This window comes from Schistocerca cancellata, unplaced genomic scaffold (assembly GCF_023864275.1).
Source record: "Schistocerca cancellata isolate TAMUIC-IGC-003103 unplaced genomic scaffold, iqSchCanc2.1 HiC_scaffold_1106, whole genome shotgun sequence".
NCBI lineage: Eukaryota > Metazoa > Arthropoda > Insecta > Orthoptera > Acrididae > Schistocerca > Schistocerca cancellata.
This window is the reverse complement of record NW_026047105.1, coordinates 2192079-2213157: the sequence shown is the minus strand read 5'-3', so window position 1 is coordinate 2213157 and position 21079 is coordinate 2192079.

The window sequence follows — 21079 nt, the reverse complement described above, 5'->3', positions numbered from 1 at the left end:
TCAGGGGTATAAACCTTGCTTAGTTCTACATCGTGACGATTCATTCTGAGACAGCCATTGCTTTTTCCCATTTATGGTCTCCAGTGATCAAGCGATCAAAACACGCTTGTGTATCGTGCCGCTGAAGCAAGACGTTGCATGTGGTAGACCTGTGGTGTCACCGCCAGACACCACACTTGCTAGGTGGTAGCCTTTAAATCGGCCGCGGTCCGTTTGTATACCTCGGACCCGCGCGTTGCCACTATCAGTGATTGCAGACCGAGGGCCACCACACTGCAGGTCTAGAGAGACTTCCTAGCACTCGCCCCAGTTGTACAGCCGACTTTGCTAGCGATGGTTCACTGACAAAATACGCTCTCTTTTGCCGAGACGATAGTTAGCATAGCCTTCAGCTACGTCATTTGCTACGACTTAGCAAGGCGCCATTACCAGCTACTATTGATACTGTAATCATGTACCGTCAAGAGCGACGCTCATCATTAATGGATTAAAGTTAAGTATTCCACCAGCTACGTCCGTTTTTTGCTAAAGTCTAATTTCCTTGACCTGTTCCAGACCTCACGCCAGCCTGCGTGAGCTAAAACGCGTGCCTTTCGGCTTCCTCTAGTAAACCGGTGTTGGCTCTCCTGCCAACCCACAACAAGACCGGTTTGCTTCGTTTACCTTTACTAATCTGCTGCAAATGGTCTTGAATTGTCGACCAGGATTAGTTGAGTGTTTGACTGGTCTTCGATTGTCTAACAGTGATTTATTTCCAAGTTTTGCCATCAACGTATGTTTGTGTGAAGCTGCTGTTCTACCTGATCGATACGAGCCTGAAAGATCAAAATTGTCGGATTTGATCTTATAACACGATGGCATTTACGAACGTCTTCTTTACTTCGGTGTATATTACTACCCTTGCGAAACTTACGAAGCATACGATGCCGGATATGTACCCCTTCGAGTATTTCGTTGGCTATTTCACCATAAAAATTTAAGATTTAATTATTTACGAGTAAACAACAATTCACTCTAATCTTAAAATGTTCCTGACACCGCTTTGACCTAAACCATCTACCGATAAATGAAAAATGCATATCGACATGCACAGATAAGACATTTCCTTCGCCCGCCCTAATACATTGCCACGTATACTTCCGATACAATATGTGCTTTCGCGTTCGTTGCAGCGAATTCGTGATGAAAGAGTGCTTTGGTAGAGACCAGTAGTACTTATTCTTAAATTCACTTGACATTCATGAAAGTCAACTATTGGGGCATTTGTACTTTTAACGATTTCCAAGAATTACCTGCTCGGACATCCCAAAATTTATTATCATCGGAGCCTTTCAAATGCAACATCTGGGACGTGTGCCATGCATATCCATCCTACTTTCCTGATCTGACGCCTCTTGACTGATTGATTGATTTTTTTGTTTTTTCTTTAATAGGGGGAGGGGGGGGTGTTGTGTTTTATCACCAATCTCAGGCACGTCACACCTGTCAGCTGTGAAAAAACACTTATTTTCAAGATAGTTCCAGTGTCTAATGATACTAGTGTGAAGGTTGGTGTAGTTGATATAGTGCACAATAATTATCTACGAACATGTTATGTCTGAACTGAATCTGGTTGTTGCCATTTGTTACACACACACACACACACACACACATACACACACACACATATATATATAATTCATTCTAACGATATTCCACCGTAGATGCTTCATTTTATATATATATATATATATATATATATATATATATATATATATATATATATTATTTATTGCTACCGTTTTCGATCATGGCTCATTTTTAAGCGGTTCGTAAGTTTGGGGTCCTGCCCACTCGTCTCGTATAGGGTGCCTAAAGGATGCAGCTTTCTCTGAATGCTATACAACAATTCAATAAAATTACATTAATGGTTATTCTATTAAAGCAGATTGACAACACTTAACTTTGGTGTTACATCGGTGCCGCCAGCGGTGGGTGACATGCAACCACTAATGTTCTTCGCTACAGACAAAGTTCAAACAAGCAATGAACATGGATCAGTAATAACTGTTCTCATAACACTCTCTGTTAGGCCGTGCTAATATTCTGTGAATACTGTGTCCACTGCCGAGGCTCACAGGAGCGGGGCTTATATTCACTTCGACTAGATGCCGCTATTATTGTGGTAACGTTCTAGTCTTGTCAGACGTCATCCCACCACCTTCTCTGGTCTTGCGTTCTGCTTGTTCATTCCGGCACTTGGGGTTATGCCAGAACACTAAGTATAATGGACCTATCATCAGTATGTATATATACACATGTAATTTTTAGCTGTTAAATACGCTGACTGTCACATCCATGTGACCATCTCTCAAAGGCCTGAAAACCATCTTGAGTAGCATGGACCAATGTGAGACATGCAGGAAGAGAAACAGTGAAGTTGTGGAAGGTGTTGACAGGTAAGTGGAACCAGGAGGACTCCAGTGGCATGGCCTGTAGCATTCTGATTGCAGTGGCATGAACAGAACCATGTTGAATCCAGTGGCATTGCCAGAACCATTCTGACTATAGTGGCATAGCAAGAACCATGCTGACTCCAGTGGCATAGCCAGAACTGTGCTGACTCCAGTGGCATGGCCAGAACCATGCTGACTCCAGTGGCATGGCCAGAACCATGCTGACTCCAGTGGCATGGCCAGAACCATGATGAATCCAGTGGTGTGGCCAGAACCATACTGACTCCAGTGGCATAGCCAGAACTGTGCTGACTCAAGTGGCATGGCCAGAACCATGCTGACTCAAGTGGTGTGGCCAGAACCATTCTGACTCCAGTGGCATGGCCAGAACCATGCTGACTCCAGTGGTGTGGCCAGAACCATGCTGACTCCTGTGGGGTGGCCAGAACCATCCTTACTCCAGTGGCATTGCCAGAACCATGCTGACTCCAGTGGCATTGCCAGATCCATGCTGACTCCAGTAGCATGGCCAGAAGTGCTATGATCCTCTCTTGAGGACCCATGGCTCGAAAGGACCGACCGAGGTATTCCCACTGATTCTCAGCTGTATTTAAATCCGGAGAGTTTGGTGCCCTGAGAGTACAGTAAACTCGTCCTAGTGCTCTTTGAACCACATATCTGTACTGTTACCTGTGTTACATGCCATATAGGCCTTCTGGTGGATGTTATTGTGTCAAGGAACAACAAACGGCATGTAGGGATCTACCTGGTACCCAGGGGCAGATGCGTGCTTGTGTTGATTCACTGTCCCCTCCAGAATGGCAAGGTCACCCAGGGAGTGCCACGAAAACATTTCCCAGACCACAAAAATCCCTCATCCAGGCCGGACACTTTTGCTTTCAGACCTTTGACGCGGTACAAGCCAAAGGTCATCTGTGTCATGAAGTCTAAAACGAGGTTCTTCAGAAATTGCCGCGTGTACCACTCAGTGGACATCTGTCTGTCGTATTTGGGTGCAAATCACACCATAGGCGCTGATGAACAGCAACCAGGATGGGTACATGAACCAAGTACCTGCTGTGGAGGCCAATAAGCAGCTACGTTGGCTGGACGGATACTAAAAAGACACTGTTGGTTGCCCCTTGTTCATGTGTGCGGTCGATTGCTCAACAGTTGCACGTCTTTTCGTCCGGACACACATTCGTTCGCCCGTCATCTATGGCCCATAGTGCAACACTGTTTTGGATAGCAACATTTTACCACGGACGGTATACTTTAACCACGGCGGCAAGCCAGCAGCTTACTAACTTAGCTCCTTTGTAAATGCTTACACCTTTGGTCCGAAAGGCAGTGATCATTCCCTGTTGGACCTCAGATGAATCGTTCAGTGTCCACATTACGATAACAACTGCACTATTATTAGTGTACTCGCGACACCCTTTATTCAGGGTGATAAAATAACACTGTCGAATACTTTGAGAGGTGGTAGTACTCAACAAAACAAGACAAATTGGTCCAATAACATCGGCCGGAAACGCATACTTTCCTAGATAAACACGTGTTTACAGGAAGGACGGCGCGACAGCTGGTTGCGGATATTAGCACAGTCATTGCATTGGCGCTCCGTCAAATGTGTCGACCGGGTAATACGTCTTACTCACAGTACTCTATGTACCGTTAGGTGATCTGCAGTCAGCTGTGTGGTTCGAGTCGGTAGTTTTCGTCAGGTTTGTGTGCCTTATTGTCCGCTGGGTTCTTATCATGGTGTTTTAATTTTTTCTAATCGCGGATTCGCTTATGCTTTTACTGTTATTGCGCTGTTCATACATACAAATGGTGTAGTATATTTGCATTTTCTCTCCTTCACCAATTTTCAGCGACGGAAGGCTATTACTCGACAAGTGAAATGACGGATATGGTATTCTGCTTTGGTTTAGCAAATGGTCGTAGCCGGCAAGCCCGAACCCTCTACGCTGAAAAATGTCCACTGTGCCGAGTGCCGTGTGATAAGCTGTTCGACAAACTGAGGGACACAAGCGCCCTTGCACATTACACCTCGGGGGACTGACAATGGAAGGCCCCGCATAGTCCGCACGCCTGACATGGAGGAATGTGTGCTACATTCGGTTGGAGAAGCCCCTGGGACCAATGTGCGACGATTAGCAGCAGCAGAAGGCGTGTCTCTATTATCGGGGGGACGAGGGGGGGGGGGTCCGTCGTGCTCAATTGCTGTACCCATGTCATCTACAGCGCGTTCACACCGGATCATCATGGCAGACGTCGTTTCTGTCCATGGCTGTTGCGGAAGTGTGCCACCGATCCACGGTTCGCATCCAAGATTTCATCCGCCGATGAGGCAGAGTTCACAAGAGATGGGAATTTCCACAAACCAGCGTGTATGGGCAGATATAAATCCCCAAGCAATTCGAGAAAAAGTATATCAACCCCGGTTGTTAGCCAACGTAGCGGCAGGCGTTCTTGGCGGTAGACTAATAGGATCATACTTCCTACCACAAAGATTAACTGGGGTGCACTATCTGGAGTTTCTCATTAATGTATTGCCTACCGTGCAGGAGGCTGTGCCACTGCAGCAACCAATACAAATGTAGTTCATACATGACGGCCCACCAGCACATTTTCGTGACAATGTGCGCGAACATCTGACGCAGACATTTCGGACCGCTTGATTGGTCGCGGAGGGGGAGGTGGGAGCACATCTTGGCCTGCTCTTTCCTCAGACGTCAATCCCCTCGATTTTGGGTTATGGGGACACTCGAAGGAATTTGTCTACGCCACGCCGATCAACGATATGCGGGTACTGCAGAGCCGCGTCTTCATTGCGTCCAGGCGGTACAGCAACAACCGTGTGTACTTCAAAGAGTGTGTCATTCCTCACGCAGAGGGATTGTGTCATGAATGGACGCGATGTTGAACACCTCCTACAAACACGTGTTTATCTCAGAAAGTATGGATTTCCGGACCCACGTTTACTGAACTTAGTTTTCTTCTTTCGATGAGCACTAGCACCTCCCAAAGTTTTTGACACTTTTTTTAACACCCTACAAACCCTCTGCTGCAATTGCTACCACCTACTGTCTGTGCCTGGTTATTGCTGGTTGACGTCCACCACAGACCGTGGTCAAATTAATATTACTACGCTGTGTAGCTTTTTACACTACTGGCAATTAAAATTGCTACACCAAGAAGAAATGCAGATGATAAACGGGTATTCATTGGACAAATATATTATACTAGAACTGACATGTGATTACATTTTCACACAATTTGGGTGCATACATCCTGAGAACTCAGTACCCAGAGTAGCTCACTATGGCCGTAATAACGGCCTTGATACGCCTGGATATTGAGTCAAACAGAGCTTGGATGGCGTGTACAGGTACAGCTGCCTATGCAGCTTCAACACGATACCACAGTTCATCAAGAGTAGTGACTGGCATATGGTGACGAGCTAGTTGCTCGGCCACCATTGACCAGACGTTTTCAGTTGGTGAGAGATCTGGAGAATGTGCTGGCCAGGCTAGCAGTCGGACATTTTCTGTATCCAGAACGGCCCGTACAGGACCTGCAACATGCGGTCGTGCATTATCCTGCTGAAATGTAGGGTTTCGTAGGGATCGAATGAAGGGTAGAGCTAAACGTCGTAACACATCTGAAATGTAACGTCCACTGTTCAAAGCGCCGTCAATGAGAACAAGAGGTGACCGAGACGTGTAACCAATGGCACTCCACACCATCATGCCGGGTGATACACCAGTATGGCGATGACGAATACACGCTTCCAATGTGCGTTCACCACGATGTCGCCAAACACGGATGCGACCATCATGATGCTGTAAACAGAACCTGGATTCATCCGAAAAAATGACGTTTTGCCATTCGTGCACCCAGGTTCGTCGTTCAGTACACCATCTTAGGCGCTCCTGTCTGTGATGCAGCGTCAAGGGTAACCGCAGTCGTGGTCTCCGAGCTGATAGTCCATGCTGCTGCAAACGTCGTCGAACTGTTCGTGCAGATGGTTGTGGTCTGCAAACGTCCACCTCTGTTGACTCGGGGATCCAGACGTGGCTGTACGATCCGTTACAGCCATGCTGATAAGATGCCTGTCATCTGGACTACTAGTGAGGCCGTTTGGATCCAGCACGGCGTTCCGTATTACCCTCCTGAATCCACCGCTTCCATATTCTGCTAACAGTCATTGCATTTCGACCAACGCGAGCAGTAATGTCGCGGTATGATAAACCGCTATCGCGATAGGCTACAATCCGACCTTTGATACAGTCGGAAACGTGATGGTACGCATTTCTTATCGTTACACGAGGCATCACAAAAACGTTTCACCAGGCAACGTCGGTCAGTTGCTGTTTGTGTATGAGAAATCGGTTGGAAACTTTCCTCATGTCAGCACGTTGTAGGTTACCTTTTGTAAATGCTATGAAAAGCTAATCACTTGCATATCACAGCATATTCTTAATGTCGGTTAATTTTCGCGTCTGTAGCACGTCATCTTGGTGGTGCAGCAATTTCAATGGCCAGTAACGTAGTTACACAGCACATACACGCTTCCCTCAGTTACGGCGGTACGTACTCTTCGATGCCTTGATGTTCACATTCAGTGAAGGAGGAAGCACAGAAGTACTGGAACGGCTGGACGCCCAGGACCGGTCGCAGTGTCAGCACGGTCCCAACTGGCCTCGCTGGATCAGCGCGGAGCCGCGTCGTGCGCTTGTTGCTGCTACTGTTGGTGCTGCTGTTGGCCGGCGAGTAGCGCGTGCCCGGCAGCTAGCGAAACATTCCTCCTGGGAGCCACAAGTTCCTGAGGGGGCCAACTTTGGTTGACTCGCTAAGACCCTCATGAATTACTAACGCGGCCGCCGCACCGACGCACCGCGGCGCACGTCCTGCCGTCGCCGGCTATTGGAGCTGGCGGCGCGAATGCAGTCACGACGATTGCCGGGTGGGTGCCCCGGGCACCCCACTGTCCTACAGGGTAACTACTTCTGGAGTACCATTGCCCTGTGTAAATACGGGTGCCATAGCGCGTCCTATTCAAGGTTAAGCGGCTCCGGAACGCCCTATGCTTGCAGTGTTAAAATAACGCTTATAAATTACATCTTTCCTCACAAAGTATTTGAGGTAGGAAGTTGAACTTTTTACAGATTATTTATTGGAATATGGGCTACAACTTAATACCGGGATTTTACAAAATTTTAGTTCAGTTATTAAAGATGATTTTTTTTTCAACTGTAATGAAAATTCACAACATTTTTTTGCAATTTTTTATTTATATATTCAAAAATATACAGTTTTTTGGAAAAAGGCTGTGTTAAATTATGCAGGAGGTACTGTGTAACATTTACTGAAAGTTTGAAACAAATATGTTTGGAAGATCCTTAGAAAACATGTAATTAGTATGAGAAAATGAAAGTTCTGGTAATGGAACGATAAAGATGGATTATCTTCATCCTCTGCAAAGTCCTCCTCCAGCTTCCTCTTGTTCCTCCTCCTGTTTACTCTTGCTTGTATTTCTAGACTCTTTACAGCCCTGTCTGCAGCCCGAAGGCGTTCCTTGTCTAAAGCAAGCATCGCTCGTACCATGTTAGAACCTATCTTCATTCCCATATTTCTAAATACCTTGCACCTTACAATGTTGCCGTCATTGGAAGTCGCAACAGCAACTTTACTTTTACTCATTATTATACTTTAACAAAACAGAGACTCAAGAAACAGAATTAATTACGAATATTTTCGAGACAACGACAGAGTAAATAAACATGAAACAATCGACAATCACACCAGCGATATATATTGAACCATCACAGGTTAGCCACAGCACATACTTTATCTCACATCACTAAAATGTACCTGATGAACACGGACGTTAATAATAACACCATTTGACAGCAGTTTAACAGCGCCACAGTGGGTCACGCCCATGTAGAACACATTTCAAAAAAAATTTAAAAATAGTTGTAGTCTTCGGAATTGAATAAATTGTATATCTATTAAAAGGTAATAGTCTGCAGATTCAGAAAACGCAAAAAAGTAAAAATTGAACTTTCCATGATTTTGAGCCTTTCCGGAGCCCCTTAAAGAAGCAGACCAGGGCACAAATTTATTTATCTAATTTTTAATGGCGCAAAACGTTCCTCTACGGGGTATTTTCTAAAGATTCATTCATGCAAAATGTGCCACAAATATTAAAATATGCTAGAACCGCGATTTACTGCGTGGGGGCCTGGCACATCCGAGCGTTCTAATGCAAGTTGTGTAACAGTTACCGGCGTAACAGTGTCCCGTCAGTTCGGATAGTATCACAGAGGGCACTAGTATCGACTACAATACTATTCTCAAAACAATTTCCCATCGTAACACGATTCGTGTATGGTAAACTGTCTGAAAGCACGTGTTTCTTCAAAAAATGTTCAAATGTGTGTGAAATCTTATGGGACTTAACTGCTAAGGTCATCAGTCACTGAGCTTACATACTACTTAACGTAAATTATCCTAAGGACAAACATACACACGCATGCCCGATGGAGGACTCGAACCTCCACCAGAACCAGCCGCACAGTCCATGACTGCAGCGCCTCAGACCGCTCGGCTAATCCCACGCGGCACGTGTTCCTCTCTCGTGTCCTTGACTTGGTAGTCCGCTTGTTTTATAGACATAGTTAAACGGGAGTGCTTGAAAATGACAAACAAACACTTTTACGCGGATGGAAAAGGTCTGAAAAGCAATCACACTCGTGTAAGGAACGCTGCGATCGCTAAGAAGAATCCAGTTAATCGACACAATTTTATAAAAATAAGAGTGTTTCGACATCGGCGAGAAAAGAAGCCAACTTTACAGTGCTGCAATTGCTGATTAAAGGTTTGTTCAGTTTCACTCTTGAAAAATATATGTCGATATTTAAACGCTTGTTCTTTCAAAACAACGTGTTTCAAGTTGGCAGCAGCTGTAACTCATGAAATATAGATGCAGTTACATGATACTGTTTTGTAACTTGTGAATCGTCGTTCTTGCTGCAGTAGTAAGAACGATTTTTGCGGTATATTTCAATTTCGACTTTTGGTGCACGTTTTTGTAACTGTCTTTTGGGGAAAACACTGACTTTTATTTCAGAGTGCGCAATTTTGTTAAAATCAATTTTTTTTCAAATATCCATGCATACTACGATGAACAATATCACCAGTTTCAAAATGGTTTTTGACATTTGTTTTACGTTAAAAACTGTAGTGTTCAGAGTTCCCACCAACCGCCTTCAGTCTCCGCGAAGGCATTTCGTCGATGTGCAGTCTTCTCTAGGTGTACGTTTTGTGCATAAAAATACATAAAACAATATTAAGTTCCTACAATAACGGTCTAAAGTCAGTTTCGTAATTTGTTTGTAATTTTATTGAAAAAAATCTTGTATATCAACTCCACCATCGAGCGCCACCAAGGTCTACCCAGTGAAGTATCGCGAACAGTCACACTAACGCTTCAATTCAACATTTTAAGTCATTTAAAGACGTATAATTTGTCACACCCTCTGTTTCCTAGGGAATTATTTTCACCACATGGAATAACTAATCTCTTTTTATCCAGTGTAAATAAGGCACTCTCACACACCTCTTACCTTAACATTCGATTGCCCAATATGAACAAATCTTAGATTATATTGACGAAGCTTGAGGAATTTCTTTGCTTTCTGTCCCGAGAGTACGGAAATTTTTGTGCGTGGGATATTGGTAGACGTATGACAATAAAATGCTTCCAGGTTTATTAAAAATGAAATGGTATTAACGGTTTCCTGTCCCACAGAGCCGAAATTATCAAAGATACAAGAAGACAGGAGTCGTCAAACCGTGTAGCAGTCTGAATTGTCTCGAGGATCTTACTAAAGACGCATCACCAGATGGGAAGCCAGCAACTGGCGTTTCGAAACATAGTATGACACATATCGCTTGTCGTAAGTGTAAAAGTAATCCGGCTGCTAGAGGCTATTTCCCCAAGAGGCTGTTCCTAGATGGCGCACTTGTGTGCCTGGAGTACATCGTTACAGATCTGTTACAAAGTGCAGAGAGTCTTGCGTATGATCACAGTCTTGTACAGAGATTGGCAGCTAATCCACATCCTACATACATGTAATACACTGACTGACAAAATAAAATTTGCACCCATGAGGATGAGTAGAACATGAAACTTCTCGGATAGAGAGTGTGTATCATGTTACTTCAGTGATTACAAATTCGAGACAAATTTACAAAGAACTTGGCAGTACGAGCCGTATCACGTTGCATCCTGTCTGTCCTCCATACCTGAGTGATTAGGTAGCGAAAGATGTCATAAGATCATTTTTTCCTTTCCTGAGACCGTCTGTCCCAGGACTTGACTTGTTGGATGTGGAGTTGATGTGCAAGATGATCCGACAAGTGTTTTGTCGCGATCAGGTACGAGAGACCTTTCTGGTCACGACAGTACCTAAACATCAGTCAAACAGTTCATAGAAATATGTTTGATGTCTTTAAGAGTATTGTCATATTGAAAAATGTTACTACAAAACCGTTGCACGAGAGGTAATACACGAGGACGGAGAAATGGTCCAGACGTCTCGTTGTTCAGTCAGAGCTCCTTCAGTCTCTACTAGCCGTTACCTGAACTCACACACTATGGCTCCCTACACCATGACACTGGGAGTAACATCACTGCACTCCACCAAAATATTGAAATACTGAGACTTTCCCACCAGCCGCAGATGAAATCATTCGTCATCTCTTCCATGATTGATCCCATTATTTTTTAGAATGAAGACGGCAGTGAAACTGGCCTGTAGTTTTCACTGATTCCGCATTTTCTTCCTTTACTAAGGGCACAACTCACTCATGCTTTCGGCACTATAGGAAAATACTAGATCTAAAGGACACGTTTGTTATGTTAGTTAAAGGGGCTTGTGTGTTATCTATCCACGACCTCGGGACAATTCCTCCTGAATTGTTTTATAATTGTTAGAAGATCGTCCTCGCTTCAAGCTCTATTTTGGGAAATAAGTCCATTGAACTTTGTAAGTAGGCTATTTAGGTTTTTATATTGCTAACGCCACTTTGCGCTCTGTATGAAAATCACAGACTGTGCTGTGTGCAATCTGTTGTGGCTGCTTGGTATTGTTGTAATATTCGCTATCGTAGTGTTGGGCAGTTGGATGTGAACAGCGCGTAGCGTTGTGCAGTTGGAGGTGAGCCGCCAGCAGTGGTGGATGTGGGGAGAGAGATGGCGGAGTTTTGAGAGCGGATAATCTGCACGTGTGTCCATCAGAGACAGTAAATTTGTGAGACTGGATGTCATGAACTTATATATATATATAAAAAATGACTTTTAAAAACTATTAAGGTAAATACACTGTTTGTTCTATATCAAAATCTTTCATTTGCTAAGTATGCTCATCAGTAGTTAGTGCCTTCAGTAGTTAGGATCTTTTATTTAGCTGGCAGTAATGATGCTCGCTGTATTGCAGTAGTTTGAGTAATGAAGATTTTTGTGAGGTAAGTGATTCATGAAAGGTATAGGTTATTCTTTTGTAGGGATTGTTGAAAGTCAGATTGCGTTGTGCTAAAAATATTGTGTCTCAGTTTATTGATGATCTGGATAGGTAAAGAGAGAAACGTCTGTGCACGTTAAGTTTTGCTGAGGTGTTTGAAAATCAAATAACGTAAGGGATCTATCACTACAATAATTCATAAATTTTTCTAAGGGGATGTTTCATATGTCGACTCTTAGCCGAGGATACCTCACTGGAATCTTCTGATTTTTTCTTGTAGTTTGTGTAATTAGTGTAGCTATTGTTTATTGCTAGAGCGTAATTGTAGAGAGAATTTCCTTTGTAGTTGTAGTTTTTCGTTGTTGTACATTAAATCAGTTGTGGCATGCATGTAGATTTGCACCAACTATTTTGCAGCTGCACTTGCAAATAACTAGAACCGAAACGAAGTAACAACGACCGATATGCGACTCGCTGACATGATGATTTTGTCTATAAGCTGTTTATTACTACATGTAAATTCAAAACATATAAGAATTTTGGCCACGACCTTCATCCACAAGCGTGGCTTCATCAATTCTCTCATTGTTTTCCTCCCAGCTGGTCATTAGAGCACAGATTAGATTTTATGTGTGGCTACTTAGAGAATGAACCAGCTGTAAGAATGCAATTGGTCATTCACGATTGTCACAGTGAAGGAGAATTTTATCATGCTTTCCTCTCAGCATATCGGTCTCAACCTACACAAGACAGAGTAAAACATAGCATCATAATAATGAAACATTTCGAACAATCTGAATTTTCCAGTCTTGTGAAATATTTTGAAGATATGTTGCACAAGAATCAGTACATGTCAACCCCCTACAGCCCCTCAGAACTGATCCGCATTTGCTTAATCAAATTGCCTGAACATTAACGACATATTATTTTGGCAGGACATTGCAAAGATGACATTGAAGCTCTTCAGGGACTATTACAAGAATTTCAGATTTACACTGACAATCGCAGGACGCGAAGACAGGAACACAACAATTACAAGCCACATCCATCACAATTCCGCGAAGACATAAATAACAATTGGACATGACAAGGCTATTCTTACAACGCAAATCGTGACCAAAACAGACACCACCCGTATGACAACCGTTGGCAGAATAGTAGTTACAGAGAAAGATCGCGTTTCCGTAGTAATGAATATGACAGAGATAAACATAGAAACAGACAATATGGTAACCAAAACAATTATTATCAATGGAGACAGAATAACTTCTGATGCAACAGTTCAGCGCTCAGTTACGATTCAGGGAGAAATTCTCCACCATGTGACCGACAAGAAAGAAACTATGGAATTTAGGACATGACGACAGATGATATAATCGTAACGACAGTCCTGAATTTCATCAGAACTGGCGAGATTCAAACAGGGCAGGGCCCTCTCGACAAGGTGAATTTGTACAAGTTAGGTCTCCTAATCCTAATAACGACGTACGTCAACAAAGAGACAGACAATGACTCGCATTGCAGGCAGCCACTTGCGCCGGCTGACCTAGAAAAAATTTTAGCATTCCTTACCGACGTGTACAACATAATTGCTTTGAAGTTGAAACTCTGCGAACTAGAAAGGGTAAAAGATTGCACCACATTTCTCATGTAAACCCGTGTATTGAAAGGAATCTGCTTTTTAACTTAGCCATAAAATTTTTCACTTCACACTACTAGTACGCTTTGTCCCACTTAGAAACTTTTAACATGCAACAATGTTTTCATGTTAACTATCCAGTCTAGAACCTAGGGAACATAGTTAGACAGTAACTACGAATGCATTGTTATAGTGGATATATGACACAGTATTATTGTGTGTACATTCTTGCTTGTTAGTTGCACAATTACATAACGACTATAAGGCTTACATACCTAGAACAGATACTGGTACTGCTAATGAGATTTTAATGCAACATTTTGATTTACTTGAAAATACATTCTGGATTCAAAGTACTTTCTGAGAGATACCAGATGACACAGTGGTTAGTTTATTTGACAGCTACATGATTATATCACGACGCTACTAATGTGTGACAATTTACATTGTTGCTTTTGTGGTATATCTGCACACAGCTACCTGATCATTTAGCTGAGCCAAAAAAAATTTTTTTACTACATCAGTGACACATGTTTACGTCATTATGCAGTTGGATAACTTCATACTTATGAAATTGAATTTGTCTGTACTTTGTGAACTGTTAATATTTGTTTGGAACCATTATGATACTATGAGAGCCTTGAATAATGTATTTGGTATGGGATCATGATTTTTAAAGTACGTTTGAGGTAGATGACACTATTGAAATGAGCAGAGAATTTTTTTTAGGTTTTGAAATTATTGCAGAAAGCTGTGACTTTTTTGAGATTTGGCTGAGGTTTTATGATGTTATTATTACGATGACGATGTGTATTATGCTGTTGAGGTATGTTTATGATCAATAAGCTGATGCTATATGAGGAATTTGATTCTGTTACATTTTTATTTTGATGACATATTGAAGAAGTGTCGATGAATATGTATATGTATATGTGTAATAAGGTAAGCAATAATGAGTAGTGGTTAGGGACTCTGGTTTGTGGGAAAGGATGTTGGAAACAAAGAATTGTACTTTAAGAGTTATGACTTGTGTGTCCGTGTGTGAATGTATCACAACACTGCTATTCATAAGATTCTGTTTCTATGCATCACTACTGTAATTTTTCGATCTGTGAATTTTTTTATAGGGGACTGTCACTGTAGTGCAAACTGCTGTCAGAAATATTTCAGTAAGAAAGCGAAGTGACCCTGACATAATGCACTGTGGGCGCCCAGCTGCACCAGCCACCTGGAGAAAAAGCCATTAGGTGGAGAAAAAAGAGGCCATTAACCTCGCTATTACACATTCCTTCGTAGGAAGCTTTGCAAATATGACACACTATTACTTGGAAACATATGATTATACTGTGGAGCATGTACTTTCTGCTACTTACTGAAATGCTTATGAGTTGATGGGAAATATTCTTACATCTGCACACCTGATTATGACAAGTGTCTTTCTACGAGAGTTGAGAGGATTTCTACTGACTTATGAAATCCCACATGGCTATTGATTGATGTTTTTCTGCTTTGTTTTACATAGTTGTTTATTTCGTTCGATACCTGGTTTCTGACTGTGTTGCAGCATTGGTTTTATAAAATAAAATGCATTTGATAATGTGAACACTTTCTGTCAACAGATCTATTAAATAAAAATTTTATGATACTCATTCTTTGAGAAAGAAGCACTTGGAAAGGAAATAACAATAAGAAGTGACTAATAACAGTAACTGCTTACATAATTTTCTTTTCAGCTACTTGGTAATTTTTTTGGTAGAATAAGTTGTTGTGGTGCACCACTTTCATGACATGTACACCAAGATCTGCATTGTTGTCTTTAGTGTACTATTTTTTCTGCTTGAGCTATGTCATATTTAGTTATTTGCATTTGCTGCTGCTGTTTGCCAGACATAGTGCTAATCAATTTCACTTTGTATTACTCTATTAAGCCAGTTTTACTACTGATTCATTTTTCTTGTTGCTGCACATTGGCTTTGTTAGTTTATGTTTATTGCCACTAGCTTTGCCAATTTGCATTTTTTTGTCATTGGTGTTTGTGTTCATTTTTTTTTTTTTTTTTTGCTGCTGCATTGCGTCATCCCTTAGTATATATATCTGAGCTCAGTAGATTTAAGTTAACTTAAGAGGCGGTAGGCTACATAAGAGAAAGAGTTATGATGAATAGGAAAAGAACGCATTGAGAAGTTATATGAAAAAGATTTGGGCTAAAATGAGTATTGTACAATGAGAAATAATTATTTTGAAAGAGGATATGAACAAAACAGTAGGCTTTAGAGACAACAGGTTTGTATAGTATTTTTTTCTTGCGGGAACAAATGTTGAAATCAGAGGAAAGATCTATGGAATGAAGATTTGGGTCGGACTGCAGCACAAAATGTTACACTGAAAACGAACCCTGTTATTTCCTTCTGTGTTATTCCGCTATACTGTGATGAATGATCAGGCCGGTCTTTATGCACTGAGAGAAAATTTTAACTTTTGACGAACATTGTATCGATAAGTGTGTACAATTGATATATTTGATAGCGTTAATATAAATTTTTTTAACAAATATGTATTGGCCAGTGCCCAAAACAATTTGTAAAATTTTTTGTGGGGAGCACTCGGTATGAAAATCACTGGCTGTGCTGAATGCAGTCTGTGGTGGCTTCTTGGCATTGGTCTAATATTAGCTATTGTAGTGTGGGGCAGTTGGATGTGAACAGCGTGTAGCGTTGCCTAGTTGGAGGTGAGGCGTCACAAGTGGTGGATGTGGGGAGAGAGATGGCGGAGTTTTGAGAGCGGATGATCTGGACGTGTGTCCATCAGATACAATAAATTTGTCAGACTGGGTGTCATGAACTGATATATATAATGACTTTTGAACACTATTAAGGTAAAATACATTGTTTGTTCTATATCAAAATCTTTCATTTGCTAAGTATGCCTATCAGTAATTAGTGCCTTCAGTAGTTAGAGTCTTTTATGTAGCTGGCAGTATTGGCGCTCGCTGTATTGCAGTAGACCGAGTAACGAAGATTTTTGTGAGGTAAGTGATTCATGAAAGGTATAGGTTATTGTTAGTCAGGGCCATTCTTTTGTAGGGATTATTGAAAGTAAGATTGCGTTGTGCTAAAAATATTGTGTGTCATTTTATGGATGATCTGAATAGGTAAAGATAGAAATGTCTGTGCACGTTCAGTTCTGCTCAGCTGTTTGAAAATCAAATAACGTAAGGTGTTTATCAGCACAATCTTTCATAAATTTTTCTAAGGGGACGTTTCAGCTTGCTTTATAACTCTTTGTGGGAGCTGGATCTGTGTTCGAAAGATTTTGCTGCAGCTATTCCACAATACCAGAGAAACAATCATCTACAAAAGTGAATATTCCTAAGCGCCTTCTTTGTTCTGTATGTATTACACTTGCGTCTGCCTTTTCCAGTTTCTTGTTTTGTGACACACAACGCTACTTCGCTGTTATTATTTTGTCGTTAAATGATTTTCTTGCAACAAGCAGTACTGCTCCGTATATTTCTTTATACTTGTGATAGTAATGCAGGAACTGTGGATTAGTGTAGTGATTCTGAAATGAACTGAGAAATTTATGTGTCTGAAATGACTTTCTAATATAAGTATCTATTTTCCTCAGATGATGCAGCACAAATGGGTTCTTTCAAACGCCTCCTCTAATACTAATTTAAGCGATGTGCAGAACATAGGAAACTTTGCATTTACATCGTTCCCCACATAAACTTCATCTTAGGTTTGGTTTGCCAACGTCCCAATGTTCCCCAAAAAGAATTTATCTTATTTTTCGAGAAGATCTGCAGTTTTACACGTTTTACCAAGCCTGTCTTTAGCCCTATTATGTGAGAGTAATTATCCCCGACGAATGCTTAACAATTTCCCTCGTCAGTAACTGGAAGTATAAGGCCTCGAACTGATTCTGAATTTTTTGGTACCCTGATAGCCGTGTTTACCATTTGTGTCACGCCAAAAGTGGAAATAATGTATAGTACGTTATCACTAATTTCTGCCTCAACACCTATGTTAATACTCATGTCCTCACGTGTTATTGTTAGTTTTGGGGCTTAACACTCCTTGTAGGACTTGAGTTAATTTGCTAAAGAAGATATCACCGTTAATACTTGGTTAACAGTACACCCACACAGTACGGTTGACTTCTCATACACACATCAAAAAAACTTTTGCATCACCTCTATTCCGAGAGTTTCGAAACCTGTACAAACAATTGGAAGAGATCAACATCAACATCATTTCCTCCCTTTTTATTGCTCATGAAAACCACACATTGCATGTTGTACCACCATACAGCGACACCTTCAGAGGTGGTGGCTCAGATTGCTGTACACACCGGTACCTCTAATAACCAGTAGCACGTCCTCTTGCACGAATGCATGCCTAAATTCGTCGTGTCATACTATCCAAAAGTTCATTAAGGCACTGTTGGTCCAAATCGTTCCATTCCTCATCGGTGATTCGGCGCAGATCGCTCAGAGTGGCTGGTGGTTGACATCGTCCATAAACAGCTCTTTTCAATCTACCCCAGGCATGTTAAATAGGGTTCATGTCTGGAGACCGTTGTGTCCACCCTAGTCGAGCGATGTCGTTATCCCGAATGAAGTCATTCACAAGATGTGCACGATGGGGGAGCCAATTGTCGTCCATGAAGACGAATGCCTAGGCCAATATGCTGTCGATACGGTTGCACTATCGGTCGGAAACAAACCAGCAAGGAAACTCAACCTTGCTGCACTCGTTGGACAGTGTAAGGTGTTCAGCCTGACCGGGTTGCCTCCAAACACGTCTCCGACGGTTGTCTGGTTGAAAGCATCTCTTCGGTGAAGAGAACGTGTTACCAATCCTGAGCGGTTCATTCGGCATGTTGTTGGGCCCATCTGTACCGCGCTGCATGGTGTCATGGTTGCAAAGATGGACCTCACCAAGGACGTCGGAAGTGAAGTTGCGCATCATGCAGCCTATTGCGCACATTTTGAGTAGTAACACGACGTCCTGAGGCTGCACAAAAAGCATTATTCAACATGGTGGCTTTGCTGTCAGCGTTCGTCCGAGTCATAATCCATAGGTAGCGGTCATCCACTGCCCTTGGGCGGCCAGAGCGAGGTCTGTAATCGACATTTCCTGTCTCTCTGTATCTTCTCCACGTCCGAACAACATCGCTTTGGTTCACTCCGAGACGCCTCGACACTTCCCTTGTTGAGAGCCCATCATGGCACAGCGCAACAATATGGACACGATCGAACCGCGGTATTGACCGTCTAGGCATGATTGAACTACAGATAACATGAGCCGTGTCCCTCCTTCCTGGTGGAATGACTGGAACTGATCGACTGTCGGACCCCCTACGTCTAATAGGCGCTGCTCATGCATGGTTATTTACATATTTCTGCGGATTTAGTGACATTTCTGGTCAAAGTGACTGCGTCTGTCATCTTCAGGAGTTCTGGGACCCGGGATGATACAAAACTTTTTTGGAGTGTGTAGCTCTCTAGCTTTCTTAGATCACCAGCTATGAATTCGATATGTTTACCTACATTAATTGTGGTCATATCTTCTCTAACATTAAAATGTACAGCTCATCTGAAACAAACACATGACCCCCCTTTCCCTTCAAGTTAAGTTCCAGTAACAACTTTGACGTTCATGTGACAGTAGCAGTATATGATGTACCTCATCATCTCAGAACCACTGATCTGTAGTGCATACTACCGTGCTGTTCAAAAATTGTTATTCAGCTTCAAACTGGAGTATACAGTGTGGTACATTTGTTTTGTGCATACACTGCGAAGAACCTCAAACCTATATGAGACACTTTTAACTGCGGGGATCCCTTTGTCTTGGTTTATCCTAAATGAGGTCTAGTTCATCTGCCCATGACAACATGTGTTTGACTTTATGCGTCCTCACAGCCAGTAGCTATATTCTCGCTAATTACCTCCAGCAGACATCCGTGCCAAGTCTTGATTGTGGGTGATTTTGTGTAGTAGAAAATATATTAAAATGCTTTATGTTGACTAAATCTTTCAACTTCATTGAACTGTAGTTCCACAGGGATTCTTGAAAAAAATTCACCAACTTTTAACATGATGTGAACTGTATTTTCAATGGTAGATGTACGCTACCTCCTGTTTAGTAATCAATTATGTTCAACAGAACTATATCTGATGCAACAACATGCAACTGCCCACAATATAAATCAATAAAAACTAATTGCTATTACTTGCTGTTTCCGATGTAGTGATAATCTTAGGCCATAGCCTTCGAGATACACCTCATCAGGACAAAAACGAGCTACTCACAGCACTAACGAACTGTTTGTCGTGGCGCGTTGGTGCTTTGGTACACAGTTTTTCCTCTCTAACTTTTTTTTAGCCTGAGCACCGTCCTTACGGAGTGGAAACGTTCATCAATATCAATCAAGCCAGTGGAAGTGGACGAGCAGCTTACTTCTTCTTGCCCTCCGCAGGGAGGCAATATCGACACTGCTCTGACAGTGCTCACGGTAAAAAAAGAAAGAAAGGCAGGAAGATTGTTATTTAACGTCTCACTGACGACGGTATCATCAGAAACGAGGCACAAGCTTAAAGTGATGAGGGGTGGGGAAGGAAAGAGGCCTGATCATTCTGAAAGAGACAGAGATTTGAGCCCGAGTCGTCCCTAATGCGAGTGCCACATCTGACCTAAGCGCCGCTTTGGTCGGTGCACGCTAAAGACGTGCTACAATGTTTTGATTAGAGGAACAGAACCAGCCACGTATGGATTTAAAATGGGTCCAGCTTAGAAGACGATAAAGGTGAACTGAGCATCATCGAACTGATACGTTCGCCACCAGTATAAGAGGACTTGAGCAGAGCTTCATACAAGTCCTTTCTATCGAAGAGCAAGTAACGGTAAATGGTAAACTGCTAATCTGCAGTCAATGACGTGATCGATTTCCATGAAACCTGAGAGAGTAATAGGACACAGCCCAGTATTCAGAAATAGTTCGTCACGATAGATAGTTCCTTAAATTTCCTTTACTTCACGTCTACGGTCACACATTTTTTGACATCAGACTACAGGTGGCGGTCTTTAATGACCATCTTCAGATCTGTTTTACAGAAACAAAAAAAAAATAGTAAAGAAAATTCTATATTAGGCTCACTGTTCGATTGGCGACGACCACTTCGCACTTTGTGAAAATAGTTCGTTACTGTTTCTACTAGTCTTGCATATTTTGTGACGAGGTTCGTCTATTCCGATATTTGACATTCTCGGAATTGCACAGATTTCATCTTCTTTTCGACAAACCTATAACCTTTTCACAAACCATCGTCCGACGTCTGTAAATATCACCCAGATCAGGTTAATGTAGTAGATAATACCGCCGAGCACAGTCTTATTCTTGAAAGGAAGACAAATTCTCATATAACACTGCTGGATGTATAAAGAGAACCTGCGTTCGAT